The sequence below is a fragment of the Eschrichtius robustus genome, chromosome 3, assembly GCF_028021215.1.
Source record: "Eschrichtius robustus isolate mEscRob2 chromosome 3, mEscRob2.pri, whole genome shotgun sequence".
NCBI classification, from domain to species: domain Eukaryota; kingdom Metazoa; phylum Chordata; class Mammalia; order Artiodactyla; family Eschrichtiidae; genus Eschrichtius; species Eschrichtius robustus.
The window spans coordinates 179,972,604-179,991,925 of NC_090826.1; positions in this window are offsets into that span (position 1 = coordinate 179,972,604).

Here is a 19,322-nt window from a genome sequence, read left to right on the forward strand (position 1 = left end):
GAGTTCTAATCCCAGCCATGCAATCCTGGTGAGATTACTCAACTCCCCAAGCCTCAGTTTTGTCATCTAAAAAATGGTGATGAAGGTCAAAGGAGGATGCCCAATTGAGCTATACCTGTGGTTGCTGGGAGGTGGAAGCATTTGCGTATAGGGCAGATAGGGGGACAAACACAGTGGAGTCTATTACAGCAAAGGATGCATAGCAGCATGGTTGCATCTTTTAAAAACGCATAATGCTGATGAGAGACATTAAGAAACAGAATGAAATATATAACACAACATCATTTAGTTATTTAAAGTACATGCATACACATAGCAATACACGTTTTGCAAGAATATATGCACATGAAATGTTTCACATGACGATGGTTGCATGAGAAGTTGAGTCAGAGGACAGCATAGAGTAGAAATAGTAGATGCTAATTCTGTAGCACAGAGCATAAAAAATATAAAGGAAAGAGTGAGGATGTGTTGTAATCATCTCTTCAAGGTTTTCGGGTTAAGAAAAACATTAGCAATCTAAAACAGGGCTACAAACAATGGACTTTTAAAACTTCATCAGAACATGATATTTATGATTTATTATACTGTTAATTTAATTTTCTACTGCTACATTAGCCATTTCAGAAAAAAATGAGAATAGGAAAGAGCATGAGAGGAAATAAAGCAAATTTAGAATATGTTAATTGACTAAAAATACTGAAAAATTCTTTTTCAGTTTGGCTGATCCTAAATTAATCATGTGTATGCTTTTAAATCTGGCTAGAAAAAAAAATCATAAAGGCTAATTACAATGCTTAAGGATTTACAAAGATTTTAATCTCCACGTCTTTTGTAAAGTCTGCAATTAGCGTATTTTCAAAGAATAGACTGTACAACAGGTAATATTATCATGGCTCTGTTTTTACCTAATTAAATATCTATCTTAAAATTGAAGTCTCATATAATGAAGAAAAACTCTAATATTCAAATTCTAAGCTAAGGCTTTACATCTTTAAAATAAGTATATTAAAGTTTATTAATAAAATCAAGTCAATATTCATAACAATATCATTTTATTCTGTTAAATTTAGATTTCTATTAAACCCATTTTTCTACTAAGCACTTATTTAGAAGAAGAAAGAACAATACACCTTGATTTTCCAAAAGAAATAAACACTTTTAAACTGTTCGTCAACTAATGAAACTACCAGTTTAATTACTTTTCCCATTCTCAAGAATATAAAATGATCTAATTTATAATTAGTGTTATTATGACAAGTGCCTAATAAACTTATAATGATTTGACATTATGGCTGAATTTTCACTGGAAACAGTGGAAAGTTTTATGATTTGAGGCTTTTCTAATCCCGAGGCATATTGATAAAATCCAACTGTAATAAAAAATCATCCTGATCCTTGCTGTTTTCTAATTATAACTAGGTACTAAACATTATAAATATAAGTAAATACGTAAGTTATTGACACCTATCAAAAGGAGTAAATCCTTATTGATTTTATTTTTATGCTTTGTTACTGCTTGTTTATGATTTACATATTCATATATAATATAAACATGATAAACTAAAATATGGCTGCACAGTTAATATAAATCAAAATAGTTTCTCATTAATACTACCTAAATACACTGAAACAGTAATAAGAAGAGTCCTGATCTGAGAATGTGCTTTTTGAATGTTTTTCATTTTCAGTGCCTGAACAAATCCTTCATTTTCAATAGCTCATTATATTATCTTAAAATGGAAAATCTAACTCCATAGAATAGAACCACCAGAATGCAAAACTACATCCACAAACCCTTCCCCCACCCATATAGATTACAGCAGGTAAACCTCCTGTAATGTCTCATTTTCAAAAAGGACTGTAAAGCAGATTTTTCTTATCATGTCCTTGGAACTACACAATATGTTCCCAGGAAATTAGAAGTGGAACAGCTAATCCAATATCCTGCCCCTTGCAGGGGCCACAGCTGATGCTTCCAGGGAGACTGACAACCACAAAGATATTCCCCTCAGCTTCCTAGGTAGATGAGTCAGCCAGAAAGTTCTATTTGCCCCCTTTAGAACCTGAGAAGATTCATTTGAATATAGAAACATGACATTCAAATACCTAAGGTCAATCATAAATTTTGTAGCAGCTGAAGAAAAGCCTATCGTGACAAGACAGTAATCAAACTAGTTACTCGGAATATATTTTCCCATCCTCAAACCAGTATATCCTTCAGATGCCATGCAAAGGATCTCTTAAGACATTTGTAGATTTGCAGTTCTAGTCAATGGTACATACGTCTTTAATTTTTTCTTCAAATATTTTCCCATTCTGGGTTTGGACTCAAAATGATTTGATCATTATCTATATAATCAATAAATATTATTCTCAAACAAACTAGGAGTTAAAATGTTTGTTTGCAATGATTCATTTTGCTCCCTTATTCATTTCCCCCTCCACTTTGCATCTCCTAAATCAAGTGTCCTCAGGGTGTCCCCTGGCTTCTCAGGGACTCCCACCAATACCCGTCCCGCCCGGGATCTCACATTAGAGCAGACCACTCAAACACCCCAACGTGCTCTCTCCAAATTTTTCTGCCTACTCTCCTTCTCTCCCTCCATTTCCTCAGAGTATAAAGAGTGATCGGCTCATTCATCTAATAAATTGTCTTAAACTAAGTTTTCAAAGACTGCAATTAATGTTCTCTATCAAAATCAGAGCTGTCTAAAAGGCATTGTGGCATTCTGGAATGGGTCCTGGAACAGAAGAAGGAAATCAGTGGGAAACCAGATGAAATCTGAATAAATCTGGGAGTTTAGTTAACAGTAATATGCCAATGCTGGCTTCTCAGTTTTGATAAACCTACATGATAATGTAATACATTAAGGGGGAGAGGGTGGAATAGATGAGGGGTCTATATAAACTCTGTATTAGCTTTGCAACTTCTCTGTAAAATTAAACTAGTGCAAAATAAGTGGTTGATTTCAAAAAACAAGTATTGCATTTTAAAATGAGACTTCAATTTATTAACACAAAGAATGAGGAAGATGGAAATTTCAGGTACAGTGACGGTTCTGCAGACAGAAGTTTGAGATGAAACTTCAGTCACTCCTCGCTTTACCTCGTAGAGGCAGCTGCCTCCCTCTGCCTTTGCATAAAAGTTGGCTGTGAAGGAAATTGCATTCATTTGCATGACGTCTGGTCAGCCACCAACATCATCTCAGATTTACTTTTCAGGAAGATGAATTGTGTTGCGTCATGGAGCGTGGCCTTTAGGAAGGCGAGGGAGGACTCCAGGTGAACAAGTAGGAATACCAGACAAGAGTTGTACTAGACTAATGAAAGCAAAGAGAAGATGAAATGACGAATCAAGAGATAGTAAGAAACTACACAAGATGTGGTGAGAGAGAGGGAAGAGTCAAAAATGACTCCCGGATTGCTTTTTGCTCAGGTCACTGAGTAAATGACAGAAAAACTACTGAAACAGATATTACAAAAGAAAGAGCCATTTAGATAGAGGGCAAAGGTGATAGCACGTACATGCTTCTAAGTTTGTGGAAATTTTAAGTAGAGATAAAAAGACAAGAAACTCAGAAGAAGGGTCTGAGCTGCAAATGAAGATTTGAAAACCATCAGCCTTAAAGTGGTGTGGATGAATTTATTGAAGATTATTCAAATAGTTATTGGGATGATATAAACAGAATGCATATTTAGGATAGAAAAAAGTCAGGTGCTAAGCCTTAGACATGCACAGCCCAGCGATCATTACCAAGTTATTTATTAGGAGATTCATAGCCTTATGATATGGAATTTATACCAAAAAAAGTAGCTTGTAGGGAAAAACTGATGGTTAAAAACCAATTTTGCCTCATGTCAATGTTTGTATCATGTTTCATTATTCGTTCCTAAGAAATACCACAATTGATAAAGAAAAGCAAATATATAGCTAAATACAGATAGAAATGATATACATGCAATAATTATTTCCACAGACACATGTATATTTCTGCACAGTCATAATGTCAAGATATTAGCATAGAGAGTTTTCTTTAATATTAAAAGATCAGTGAGTCTTGTGACCAACTATATATAGTTACATCTAGGTTCAGAAGAAGTTGGTAAAGCCCTAAGATGATGACAAATTCTGCAAGAATAATTTTACAATTATTCTACTTAAAAAATTTTCTCCCTAGGAGAATTTTCAGTTCAGTTTGATTACTCGTCTACATTTGGTATAATTTTCCCCTTGTTTAGGTTTCTTTTTGAAAGAGATCTATTTCACAGAAGGACAAGGCATTAGTAGATGCACTTAGCAGTGATTTCATGTTGCACTGGTTGTAAAATTGAACTAAAAGTCAAAAACATGATATGCTGTTCCCTTTGGAATAGTATTTCACCTCGATGTGAATTTCACATTGGGAAAATGGAAATAATAATTATGTTGCACTTGGAAATCTACGCATAAAAAAACGAAAGTATCACAGAAGGATATATATTTATAAAATTTTAACTTTTAAGAACTTCCACCCACAGAAAAAAAAATATTGGCTCCATCTATATTTATTAAAAACTATTTATCCCTTTTAACTTCAATGTTGAAAAATAAGTTATATCAAATCTCACGAAAGGCAAGCCTCCAAAATCTATCCCATGCCAACAAATACCTTAGTCACAAGGTAATTATTCAGTAGCTATATTGAAATAATATGAAACTGATGTTTCTAAGAATAGACTGGGAAAGTGAGACTTCTGAAGCTCTGAAAAATCATTTCCCAAGAGAATAAGAAGACAAGTAACAAGTCACAAACTGGGAGAAAATATTTGCAAAAGACAATTCTGATAAAAGGACTGTTATCCAAAATACACAAAGAACTCTTAAAAATTAATAATAAAAAACAACTTGACTAATAAAATAGGCCAAAGATTTTAACAAACACCGCACCAAAGAAGATACACAGATGGCAAATAAGCATATGAAATGATGTTCCACATCACATGTCGTCTGAGAAGTGCAAATTAAAACAACAGGATACCACTACACACCTATCCTAATATCTGGCCAAAATCCCGAACACTGACAACAAATACAGGCAAGGATGTGGAGCACCAGGAACTCTCATTCACTGCTGGTGGGGATGCAAAATGGTGCAGCGTTTTGGAAGAGAATTTGGTGTTTTTTTACAAAACTGAACATACTAGGAGCACTTGGGTTCCTTGGTATTTATCCAGAGGAGTTAAAAACATACCCACACAAAACCCTGCACATGAATGTTTATATCAACTTTCTTCATAACTGTCAAAACTTGGAAGCGACCACGATGTCCTTCAGTAGATGCATAAATGCATTCAAACAATGAAATATTATTCAGTACTAAAAACAAATGAGCTATCAAGCCATGAGAAGACATGGAGGAACCTTAATGCATATTACTAAGTGAAAGAAGCCAATTGGATACTGTATGATTCCAAGTATACGACATTCTGCAAAAGACAAAACTATGGAGACAGTAAAAAGATCAGTGGCTACCAGGAGTTGGGCGGGTGAGGGATGAATAGGCAGAGCACAGAAAAAGTTTAGGGCAGTGAAAATACTGTATGATACCATGATAATGGATACAGGTCATTATACATTTGTCCAAACCCACAGAATGTACAACACCAGTAGTGAACCCTAGGTGAACTATGGACTTTGGATGATTATGTTGTATCAGTGTAGATTTTTCAATTGTCATTTGTAACAAAGGTACCACTCTAGTGGGGGATGTTGATAATAGGGGAGGCTGTGCATGTGTAGGGCAGGGGGTATATGGGAAGTCTCTGTATGTTTCTCTCAATTTTGCTGTGAACCTAAAACCACTCTTAAAGAATAAAGTCTTTAAAAAAAATTGTGATAATAGGGATAAAATTTGCCTCTTCTCTCTGTCTTTAAGTTGCACTATTTCTGTGAATAAAGGTGTTCTAGCTTGTATATCTTTCTATTTTAGTTTTCAATTGCCTTGTGATACCAAGCATTTTGCTTTGATTAACTAAAGACAGATCTTGAAGAAAGAACATGGATCTTTTTAGGTTATTTTGTGAAAAAGAAGTAATATTCTACATGGAAGATTGTAACAATTTATTATACTGTAGAAATAAAACATGGCTAGCCTATGGTAAATAATTAATACTAAAAGGTATATATCCTATAACTATTACAACTCTAGTACAAAGAATATAGAATGACTGTTGTCTACATGGACTGACAAATCTGGATAGGTTTTGTGGGACTGGATGAGAAAAATGCTGGGGATGACTTTAAAATGATGATATTCCTTTTTATGTTGTATCACTTGATGAAACAAAAGTTATGACATAAATCACAGCAAGATCCTTTTTGACCCATCTCCTAGAGAAATGAAAAAAAAAAAAAAGGTACCTATTGAAACTTAAAATCTTTGCACAGCAAAGGAAACCATAAACAAGACGAAAAGACAACCCTCAGAATGGGAGAAAATATTTGCAAATGAAGCAACTGACAAAGGGTTAATCTCCAAAACATACAAGCAGCACATGCAGCTCAATATCAAAAAAACAAACAACCCAATCAAAAAATGGGTAGAAGACCTAAATAGACATTTCTCCAAAGAAGATACACAGATTGTCAACAAACACATGAAAAGGTGCTCAACATCACTAATCATTAGAGAAATGCAAATCAAAACTACAATGAGGTATCACCTCACACTGGTCAGAATGGCCATCATCAAAAAATCTACAAAGAATAAATGCTGGAGAGGTGTGGAGAAAAGGGAACCCTCTTGTGCTGTTGGTGGAAATGTAAATTGATACAGCCAGTATGAAGAATAGTATGGAGGTTCCTTAAAAAACTAAAACTAGAACTACCATATGACCCAGCAATCCCACTACTGGGCATATACCCCGAGAAAACCATAATTCAAAAAGAGACATGTACCACAATGTTCATTGCAGCACTATTTACAATAGCCAGGTCATGGAAGCCACCTAAGTGTCCATCGACAGATGAATGGATAAAGAAGATGTGGCACATATATACAATGGAATATTACTCAGCCCTAAAAAGAAACGAAATTGAGTTATTTGTAGGGAGGTGGATGGACCTAGAGACTGTCATACAGAGTGAAGTAAGTCAGAAAGAGAAAAACAAATACCGTATGCTAACACATATATATGGAATCTAAAAAAAAAAAAAAACGGTTCTGAAGAACCTAGGCACAGGACAGGAATAAAGATGCCGATGTAGAGAATGGACTTGAGGACATGGGGAGGGGGAGGGGTAAGCTGGGACGAATTGAGAGACTGGCACTGACATATATACACTACCAAATGTGAAACAGATAGCTAGTGGGAAGCAGCCACATAGCACAGGGAGATCAGCTTCGTACTTTGTGACCACCTAGAGGGGTGGGATAGGGAGGGTGGGAGGGAGACACAAGAGGGAGGGGATATGGGGATATATGTATGCATATAGCTGATTCACTTTGTTATACAGCAGAAACTAACACAACACTGTAAAGCAATTATACTCCAATAAAGATGTTAAAAAAAAACAAACACAGTAATGAGATAAATAGTCGTGTTATAGCCAGGATTATTGGACTGGATAGGGAAAGGCAGAGGGCAAATTAGACTTCCGCAAAACTTTTGGAGAAACCTGCATTCCAATTTTAACTCTATATCTTGTCAGTTTTATGAACTAAGTGAATCAATTTCTACACCTTAAAAATACAGCTTTTTACCTCAAAGTCAATTTTGAGATTACTAAGAGAAATAACTTTATAAGTACTAAATATATGTGTGCTTTGTACTGGCTAACCAAACAAAATCAACCAAGAAGGTTGATGAGTAAAATCCAAGTAATTGCCAATGTGACTATATTCCATATGCAAAATAAAATACAATATTTTCAATTAAAAAAAATGAATGCATGCACAATGATGCAGAGCTATTGAAATTAACACTAATTTCACATTATGTATTATTACATATTATACAATTTCATATTATGAACTCAATTTGTAAAATTGGAGGTAAAAAAAACTGGAGACAAATTTAAACACAGATGGTTATTACTTTCCTGAAATTAGCTGGTTTATTACTTGTAATGTAAGTGTTTAGTAAGTTCCATTAATAATTTGTCTTTTTTTTCTGAATTAAACATATTTACAAGTAGAATATAAGAGTTTCAACAAAACAGGCCATTGCTTATGCTATGGCATTTTATTGCTTTCTTCAATCAAAATGACAAAGATTTAATAATAAAAACTCACTGTACAAAAATTTGAGGGAAGTGCTATTTGTGTAAATGCAAATTGGCAAGAAGTTTCTAATGCGAAGTTTGACAGGAAGTATCAAAATATAAAGTGTCCATAGAATTTGATGCAGCAATCTCATTTCTAGGAATTTACACTGATATAACGACATATGTATAAAACATGTCCACACAGGAATGTTCATCACAGTATTATCTTCAATAGTGAAAAAGGGGAAACAATCCAAACTTTAATTGTGGATTGATTACATAAATCACGAAACAATTTGCAGACACTAGCTACTGTGCTCAAGACATCTATTTATTGATATGAAAAGATTAAAGTTTGATATTAATAGGATCTCATATTTCACATTATAAATATGATTAAATTTATTTGTAAAGCATTATGCAATTTTATATAATTTCAAACAGATCAATTCTTATGACAATTCCATGAGCCATTTTTGTCTCCTTTTAAACAAAAAGATTCAGAAGTTAATCTCTATCAGAATGACACAGGTAAAAGTTATTTGATCCAATAAATCACAAATTTAATATTAACAAATTTCACATGGACGGTTAGTGGCTTCATATCTTCAGGTCTAACTGGAAATAAATGATAGCACCTCACTAAATTCAGTGAAAAAAGTAGATAACGGGCAACTAAAATATACAGCACTGATCCCATTAGTGTGAGCACAAAATCCAGTTACCTAGTCTGTTTTTCCCTTTGGATATATGTCAGCTTCAGGAAGAACATACATTATTATATTTTTAATTTTGCTTCTCAAGGCCATTACCCTGAGATTAACCAGGTCTCCTGCTTATTAAAGCAACATTTTGACTGTTTCTGATTCTGTATTGTCTATTCCTGAAAAGAGTAAAATGTGGAAATATGTTTTAATTTACCTGCTGGCTATTGTTAAGGGGAAAAAAAGTATCTATGCAAACTGCTGCTTACATAAGAAAAATAAAACTGTGTTGCCACCTGTTACTCTGAGTTGAAGAAAACATTTCTGAGGAATTAAAGTATTTAGGCAATTAATGGACTCTAAAGCAGAGAGATGTTTCTCAAATGAGGTGTGTCGTGCAATTAATGTAAAACTGTAGCCAAATCTTTGTGCTATAATCTTGCTGCCTGAGGCCATAATACAAATGAGGAAAGGAGGTCAGCAGAGACACGAAACAGTACAAAAATTGAATCTTGCCCCAAACTCCAAAAATCTGCATATTCAGGATAGACGTTCTTTGCCTTTTCCACATTATGAACAGGACTAGGTATAGGAGCCTGTTTATTTAAACAGAGTTATTCTAACTCAGTGATAAATTCCATCTTGCAGATATATTCATGGTAAGTTAAAGCCATGTTGCCATGAAAGTCTCCCTAGCTGTTGAGGGAGAAATAAAAATGTTCAAGTTATTTATTCTATTCTATTGAATTACATTTTTACATCTAATGCTATTAATATTACGTGTCGACCAATTCTGTTGTTATGTATCAACGGTTTGCTAAGTTCTGAGAAGAAATTCAAAGCTGAATGGAACCCGAACTTCATGGGTAAAAAAACATCTAGAAGGAGAGACACTGGAAGTTCACAAGTTAGTAAGTGATTACACATTTTGTAGAGCCTATGAAAGTTCAGAGCAACAAGATCACTCCCAGCTCTGTGGATCAGAGACAGGAACGTGTGTAAGCCAAACTTTGATTCATGGGCAGAATTTAGAAAATTAAAGATAGTGCAGTTTAAGCAATTCCAGAGGGGGGTTAAAGTATGGACAAAGGTACACAATGAATAAATTAAAGGGGGAAAAAATAGTTTTCCTAAAGTACAATCTACTTTGAGACAATAAACTTTGGAAGGAAATATCAAACTGAAACCAGACTGTGGAAGACGTTGAAAGTCATCCAAAGAGGTTTACACATAGTTTAGGAAGTAACAGAGAGACGTATAAGGTCTTAGGACAGAAAATAATGAGATCTTATCTGTTTTCAGTAAGACTCTTCTAAGATATATAGGATGGGTTGGAAAGAATCTGGAGATAGCATCACAGTCAGTGAAGACAGATGTGTTAGTTTAGTTGGTTACTTGGGTCATGTTGGCAGACTTGGGAGCTATACACAAATGTGAGTGATGACTAAATGAGATGATAATATATTATCTTCATGTGATGTAACATTAATAATAACTATAAAGTTTACATCCGAGAGACTGACAGTATAGTATAGGCATAAGCAAAAATTGAAGATCAGTGATAGAAGATGGTAAGTGAGGAATTCATTTTTGACACATTGAATTTGATGAGCTGAGGGGTAACCAGAATGGAGGTATGTAACAACTGGCAATTTGGCTTTGAGATTTATTTTGGTAATTAATTGGGTGATTATAATATAGCAGATTGTATTGATTCCTATATATATAGTAATAGCTAATACTTAAAGTGGACGTATACAGTTTGGCTATACCACCAAGGCCACTTAAAGCAGAGCACATGGAGCCCTGGGTAAATAGGAGTTCCACATTCTTGTTTAATCTGGCTGCATGTAGCAGTGCAAACTTGACACAATTTACTTTCTTCCTTGCTCCTGGATCAAAAAGCTACAGGTGATCTGATAAAAAATTTATTATTTTAAATAAATGTGGATGTGTTTAAACTGATTTTTTTCAGCTTTACTGAGTTATAATAGACAAATAGGAATTGTATACATTTAAAATGTACAACTTCCTGTTTTGATATAGGTATACATTGTGAAATGATCACCACAATTAAGCTAATTACCATAGCCACCATCACACATAGTTACCTTTTTCTTTCTTTGTGTGTCTGTGTGGTGAGAACATTTAAAGTCTACCCTCTCAGCAAGTTGTAAGAACACTTTACAGACTATAGTCACCATGCTATACATGAGCTCGCCAGAACAAATTCATCTTACATAACTGAAACTTTGTACCTTTTGACCAACATCTCCCCATTTACCCCTGGTGTCCACCCCTGGCAACCACCATTCTACTCACTGCTTCTATGAGTTTGACTATTTCAGATTCCATATATAAATGAAATCAGATAGTATTTGTCTTTCTGTGTCTGACTTATTCACTTAGCTCAATGCCACCAAGGTTCACCTATACTGTCACAAATCCAGGATTTCCTTCTTTGTTAAATAAATATACTGGAATATCATTCAGCCATATATATATATTTTTTCACATTTATATATATATATATATATATATATATATATATCATCCATCAACAGACATAACAGACATTTAGGTTGTTTCCAATGCTTGGTTATTGTCACTAATGCTGCAATGAACATCAGAGTGCAGATATCTCTCTGAGATCAAGATTTCATGCCCTTTGGATATATATCTGAATTAAATGATAGTTGTATTTTTAATTTTTTGAGGAACCTCCGTACAGTTTTTCATAGTGCCTGTACCAGTTTATATATCCAGCAACAGTGTACAAGGGTTCCCTTTTCTCCACATCCTCATCAACACCTGTTATCTTTGGTTTTTGATAATAGCCATCCTAACAGGTGTGAGGTGATAGCTCACTGTGGTTCTGATTTTCATTTTCCTGTCCATTAGTGATGTTGAGCACCCTTTCATGTACCTGTTGACCATTTATATGTCTTCTTTTGAGAAATGTCAATTCATGTCTTTTGCCCATGTTTTAGATCAGGTTACTTTATCTGTTATTGAGTTGTATGAGTATGTATGTATGTATGTATGTATTTAGGCTGCGCCGCATGATATGTGGTATCTTAGTTCCCCATCCAGGAATCAAACCCATGCCCCCTGCAGTGGAAGTGTGGAGTCTTAATCACTGGACCACCAGGGAAGTCCCTGTATGAGTTTTTAATATATTTTGGATATTAACCCCTTATTAGATATATGATTTGTAAATATTTTCTCCTATCCTGTAGGTTGCCTTTTAGTTCTGTTCATTGTTTTCTTTGATGTCCAGAAGCTTTTTAGTTTTATGCAATCCCATTTGTCTATTTTTGCTTTCGTTGCCTGTGCTTTTGGTGTCATATCCAAGAAATCACTGCCAATACCAAAGTTAAGAAGCTTTTCTTTTTGTTTTTCTAGTAGTTTCATAGTTTCGGGTCTTGTGTCTAAGTCTTTAATCCATCGAGTTGATACTTGTATATCTGGTGTGAGACAATGGTCCAATTTTATTCTTTTGTATGTTAATATATACTGTTCAGAAAATCAGACATACTTAAATACCTAATAAGTGGCATAGTAAGAGTAGCTATGAAAAATTAAGTTACAGGTACTTGATAAATACCTGAAATCATTAAACTGATAGGTTAATCATTAAATTCCATGAAATCATTACATTCATAGGCTCAAAAATTACAATGATGTAGGAAAAAATGAAAATAATAATGAAAAATATTTACTATTTTAGACTTTAAAAAATGGATATAAAATTGTTTCTAATTTTTGTTAAAAAATGACAGATTGCAAATATATTTATTGCTTCTCCCTCAAGAGACCATTTTGAAATAATATTAAAAGAATAAATATTGCATATATCCACAATAACAAAGATATTTGGAGAAGGGTCTTGAGTAAAAAAGATTTTTTTTTTTAATTTGGAAAACTTATATGTTGCAAAAAACAATGATCATGCATCAGGGCAGATGAAGCAGAATCTTAGACTAAAGCCTCACAGTGGGGGAAAAAGGCCAAATATAGAAATAGAAATATAAAATATTTATATAAATATAAATCTCAAGATATTCATAATATACTTGGTAAATGAAAGTCCAGAAAAAAGAAAAAAAGAAAAAAAAACTTTAAAAGAAGAAATTATTGGAAAATAATGAAAGAAAAACTTCCAGATCTGAAGAACATAAAGCTCCACACTGAAATGATTAATCATGTGTCCAGCTTATTTGGTGAATGAAACAGAACCACACTAAGTAACAGCATCAAACTACTTCATGAATCCAGCAATAAAAATGTAAAGAAATGAGAATTATATGGTATCAGTCATCAGCAACATTTGATGGAAGCAGACTATGTAGCAATACTATCAAAATTACAGGGGAAAATGTTTTTCAACCTAAATTCTATCCCAGCCAAACTATCAATCATATATCCATAGGCAAAAAAAAAAAAAAAAATCCTACATCTAAACTTCCACTTTACATAAAAATGTACTCTAAATTGATCATAGAATTAAATGTAAAACATAAAAGTCTAAATTGTTTAGAATATAATGGGAGAAAATGTTTGAAACCTAGGACTTGGGGAAAAATTCTTAGAAACAACACCAAAAGTACATCCATAAAAGAAAAACAACATTAATAAATTGGACTCCACTAAAATCAAAAACTTTTGCTCTGTGAAAGACCCTAGTAAGAGGCTGAAATATTATTAGGAAATAATATCTGGAAGCTACATATTTGACAAAGGACTCATATCTGATATACATAATTCTCAAAATTCAACAGTTTTTAAAAAATAAATAGTGGTCCAATTAGGAAATGGGCAAGACACATGTAGAGGTACTTCATTGAAGAGGATATACAGATTGTAAATAAGCACATGAAAGGATGCACAACACTACTAGCTATTAGAGAATTAAAATTAAGACCATGATGAGTTATCACTACATACCTATTAGAACAGATAAAATAAAAAACAGTGACAAAACTAAAAGCAAGTGAGGATACAAAAATACTAGATAGCTCATATATTGCAGGTAGAAGATAAAATATTTCTCTGGAAATATTTTGCCTATTTCTTTTAAAAATATGTGTGTACGTATGTATATACATGTATATGTAAATGTATACATCTGTACACACATATATATACACATGCACTTACCGTACGACCCAGCAGTTGCAATCCTCAGCATTTATTCCAAATAAATGAAAGCTTATGTCCACACAAAAACCTGCACACAAATGTTCGTAACAGTTCTATTTATAATAGACCAACAATTCTAAACAATCAGTATGTCCCTCAATAGGTGAATGGTTAAGCAAACAGTGGCACATCCATACTATGGAATACTACTCATCAATAAAAAGGAACACATAACAGAAGAACGTGGGTGGGTCTCAAGGACATTTTCTATGTGAAAATAGCCAGTCATCGCAGGTCACATGCTGTATGATTTCATATATGTATGAGAATGTAACATTATCAAAAGACAAAAAAGAGAGATGAAAACAGATTGCTAATCCCCAGGGATTAGAGATGATGCAGAGGGGAGGACTATAAAGGGGAAGCATGAAGGAGGTCATTGAGGTTCTGTGTCTTGATGGCAATGGTCATTACATGAATCTACATGTGATAAATGACAGAACTAAACACACGTGTACCAGTGTCAATTTGCTGGCTCTGACATTGTGTTATAATTATGTAAGATGCAAGCAGTGGGGAAGACTGAGTGAAGGGTATATGGGACCTCTCTGTCCTACCTTTATAATATCCTGTGAATCTGTAATTGTCTCAGAATAAAAAACTTTTTAAAAAGTAAAATAAAACATACTGTATGGTTTAAAATATAACTCAAAATTATATCATTAGTCGCGTGGAAAGAGTGAACTACTTTAACATATGGCTCCCTGAACACATTGTGGTTATAAAAAGATGGACTTCCTGTATATATAGCATTGTCTTTGGGTCTGCATGCCCTTTGCTAATCTAGGCTCTATTTTAAAACAGAGAACTGCTCATCAGAAGTGTAGTAGAAGACATATTTAGATTTAGAGACATCTGAGCTTCAATCCAAGATCCAGCCGTTATTAATTTAAGAAATTTACTACTTGTGTAGTCATAAGTAAAAATATTAATGTATGTTCTGAGCTTCAGTTTATAATCTTTAAAGCGCAGATAATCAATAGTGATTGTATGGTTTTGAGGTCCAGATAAAACACAATTTATGAAGTGATTTCTACCAACAGTCTCCCACTTTAGTTTTCGAATTGAATGTTGGGAAAAACCGACATTTTTTCATAGAACAATGAGTATAACCTACTTGTATGATTGTATCATGAAAGGTCACCTAACATTTGTTTTTTTCTAATTTAGAAACTTTATCAAATAAAGAGAACAAGTGATGCCTAATTTATGCTGGAATATATGTAGGAAACTTAGGACTGACCCCACCAAAAAAAAAATCAGGGAAATGCTGACAAGGGAGGAGATGTTGGAATAAAGAATGAGTTGCAAAATTCGGAACAGTCACGAGACAATATATGTTACTTGTGGGTGTGTGTGTTTAGTTTACTAAGAGACCCCATGTAACCAAGGCATTAAATGTGTGAAATCATACTCTTAAAATTGTAAAAGAATACGTGCTCTATATCCACCCCCTTCACTTCCTTTCCCTTGTCCCACCAAGTTTGAGTTGATGCTAGGTTAGTGCTTCTTTTAAAATAAATCATAATCACTACTCCACTTATGTCATTGCAAAACTTGAAAGCCTGCCTAATAAGTCTGCATAACTCTTATTTTAAAGTTGTATTTCATATACTCTTCCAATTATATATTTATTACCATATCTGGGCCTACAAATAAGAGTATTCAGATATGATCCTGAACAAAACTGCTCATTGTATAATTCCCACAGACACAACTTCCATTAAATAGTAATATCATAGGTCATCAGAATAATGCTTGATACTTTTGTTCCTTTAAACTTACGACAAATACTTTCACAGCAAAGGGTGAATATAATTTGAGATTTTAAATTACATGCAAGGAAAGAACATAGGTTTTGGAATCACTTAAGCCCATGTTTAGGTCCTTACCCCATTGTTTAAATCAAATGACTTTTGGAAAGAAAGAACTGAATTTTTAGCTTGTTTTCTCACACATAGAATGAGAATCTTAGAACTTGTTTAAGAATGAACTTGAACACCCTGTGTAAAGCTATATACACTATCTGGCATACAGTAGAGGCTTACTAATGGCAATCACTATCATTAATTATTTTATTTATTAACTGCCTCCTCATTGTTATTTGTGGGTTCTTTAATATTTTCAGTATGTCCCTTAGATTTACACATGGTTTCCTACCATATCCATCTCACTTCATTCTTTTTACAAATATTCAGGGAGCATTCTTAGAGGGCAAGGTACTATGCCATGTTCTGTGAGATGTACAAGACTTTATCTCTGCCTCAGACAAGAAAATAAGACTGGGACACAGAGTGTGACAAGTAGGAAACAGGATACTAGTAGCGTCGCAGTGCTACCAACTGAAGGTGAATGATAGGATGGTTCTTTGGAGAATACCAAAGGCTTCTACGTAAAGGCAAATTTTAAGCTATGCTTTAGTGATATTTCAGAAGACAAAAAATGGATAGAGAATTCCAAGTAGAAAAAAATTCCACGAAGAATAGAATAGATAGACTGCAGAGGCACCCTCAGGGAATACAGGAAATCAGTTTGCCTGAGGGGAAAAAAAAAATCTGTGTTTTAGAGAAATGGTTTACATACTGCCATGCTAAGGATTCTGGACTTACTGGATAAGCAAAGGGAAACCAGTGCTCTGGAAAGTATACTCATTGTAATATCATCTAGGTTAACAACTCTGTATAATATCCTTTTGTGTAAAGCATACTGTCTAAAAATCAACTGATTGAAAATTAATGTACATATGACATTTCTGAATTTCCTGTAGCCTTACATTTCCTGTAAGCAAAGCCTAAGCACCAATGATCAGAAGATTAAAAGGCTCAAGTAGTCAAAGTGATAAATTCAATGGAAGACATTGCTACTGTCTGATTCCCAGCAGTGCACATATTTGATGACTTCCTGCCTACTTTATAATAGTGAAAAGAGAGTTCTTCCAGCAGTAATCTGCAAATTAAGAGCAACACATTCAGCCTGTCAAAAAATTAAATGGTTGAATATCATGAAGTACTTAGTCAGATATTTTACTAATATTTGCCACAAAGAGTGAATAGCTTTTCATTGTCTTTTTTTCCTTCTCCATTCTAGGAAAGGAAATTTTCCATTCTAGGAAAGGAAACTTGTTTTTAACATTTAAAAGTTAAAATATATATGGATATATACGCATATATATATATGTATATACACACACACACATAGAGTATTCGTGAAGGCAAATTATTTTGCAAGGGGAAATATGTGATTAAGAAAAAAATAAAAATAATCTTTTTATGTATTGAGGAAGAAAGTTGATTGGCTTGGTGAGAATTTTATTTGCCGTTTTCCTTTTTTTTCTGGATAACTGATAAGTAGGATGGGTCAAGTCATCCCTAGTAGGAATTTGAATCTGGCTGAAATAAGAGAATTAAATAAACTTTAATTTATATCATGGCTTAGATAATTGATTCTAGTAATATATTATAAAAGAAATGAAACCACTGTCTTATAAAATAGTACAGGATATTGTATACTATGTTTGAAATGTATTTGGACGTAACAGAGTTTCAGTTTAGACATACGTAGCCCAAATTTGTGTTTCATCCTTTCTTTTTAGAAATTAGTGCCCTCAAATACAAGGAGCACCTTAGCAACTTCTTTCTATTGTATATTTTAAAATTAAAATGTACAGAGAATAATTCTTCTCATTATGTCAAAATTCCGCTACCCAGACTGTGGTACTCCCTACTAAAATGTCTTGAATATTTTGTTAGGCCACAAAAAGTGGACAAAATATTTTTAGCCAAAGATGTACGTAGATTCCTGTTGAAATATTCTTTTAAAAACTATAATGCTTAGTTTTATTAATATCTCCCATGACTGCTATCCTGCCCTACCTATTTTTGTATTGAATACTAAACTCTATCAGATAGTGAGCAAAGGGAAGTTTAGCTCATTGGAAAAGTCAGACGCTGTGTGTACAAGATGGCAACACAGAAATTTGAAACACGAAGGTAAAAAAGCCAATTCAATGGTTACTTTTCTCTGTGTTGTCAGCTAAAGAAAACTCACAAGGAATCAATTAATAACAGATATTATGAAGACTATGAGATTATAATGTGGCAGTCAATACTTTTTACCAAAGAAAAAAGAGAAGTTGATCTTTCGATTTGGAGAATACATTTAGCTTTACTCATTTCTATCATATATTCAAATTTAATTCTAAGTAATTAATTTAGGTATATGAATCCATTAAAATATAAAATGGTATTTAACTTTTAAAACATAAAAGACCATTTTGCTTGCTTCAAAAGCTTGTAAACTTCTAAATATTTCACTTTATTGAGGCAGATGTTTCTTTGACTATCTCAGTGACTGGGTATTCTAAGATAACAAAAAGTACACTTAGGACGTACAATCATGAGATGTGACTAGCAAGTAATGTGATTGATTTGTCAACAAGCATACTAAGAACTAAACATCCAAACGAGCGTTACATTTCGAAGCAGCCACTATGGGAGATCAGACACATTTCAGTGGTGCTGCCACTGAGCAACACATTTCAAACTTCTCCTTTAGAATGTTCTCAGACATAATTTATGAAGCATACAAAGCTCAGGCTCATTGCTTTATAAATTGCACCTCATATAGCAGCGATTTGAAGCAAAGCAGAATTGAAATATGTAATTTTCTCTTCTCTTTTATTTACAAAAAGAAACAAATGTTAAATTATTAAGCCCCCAAATAAACTGCTTTTATAAGCCTGTTATTTCAATCTAGAAAGACAATTGTAAAAATAATAATAAAAATCATGATCCTTCTTTTCCCCTTAGAATTTGAATAGGGTCATAATATGGACCCGTAATCAGTGCCTCACTCATGAACCTCAAGCCTGATGGTCTTGTTTGTTCTTCCAGTGACCACCTTGGCAAATGCCGGTATTTTATTTCTCCTCATTCTTCTCAACCTCCTGACATTCTTGATCATCCTTGTTTCGCCCCAACATGCTGTGAACAGCGTTCTTAAAGGAAATTCCATACCACTCTGTGTCCTTAGTCTTTCTCTGACTTACTGTGCTGTGTCCTCTTCCCCCGTTCATGTAAGCGTTGCTCTACATACAGAGTTACAAACGTACTTAAATATTTATTGACTAAATAAACAGTTAAGCTCTCGGTTCTCTGCTCTGTTTTTCT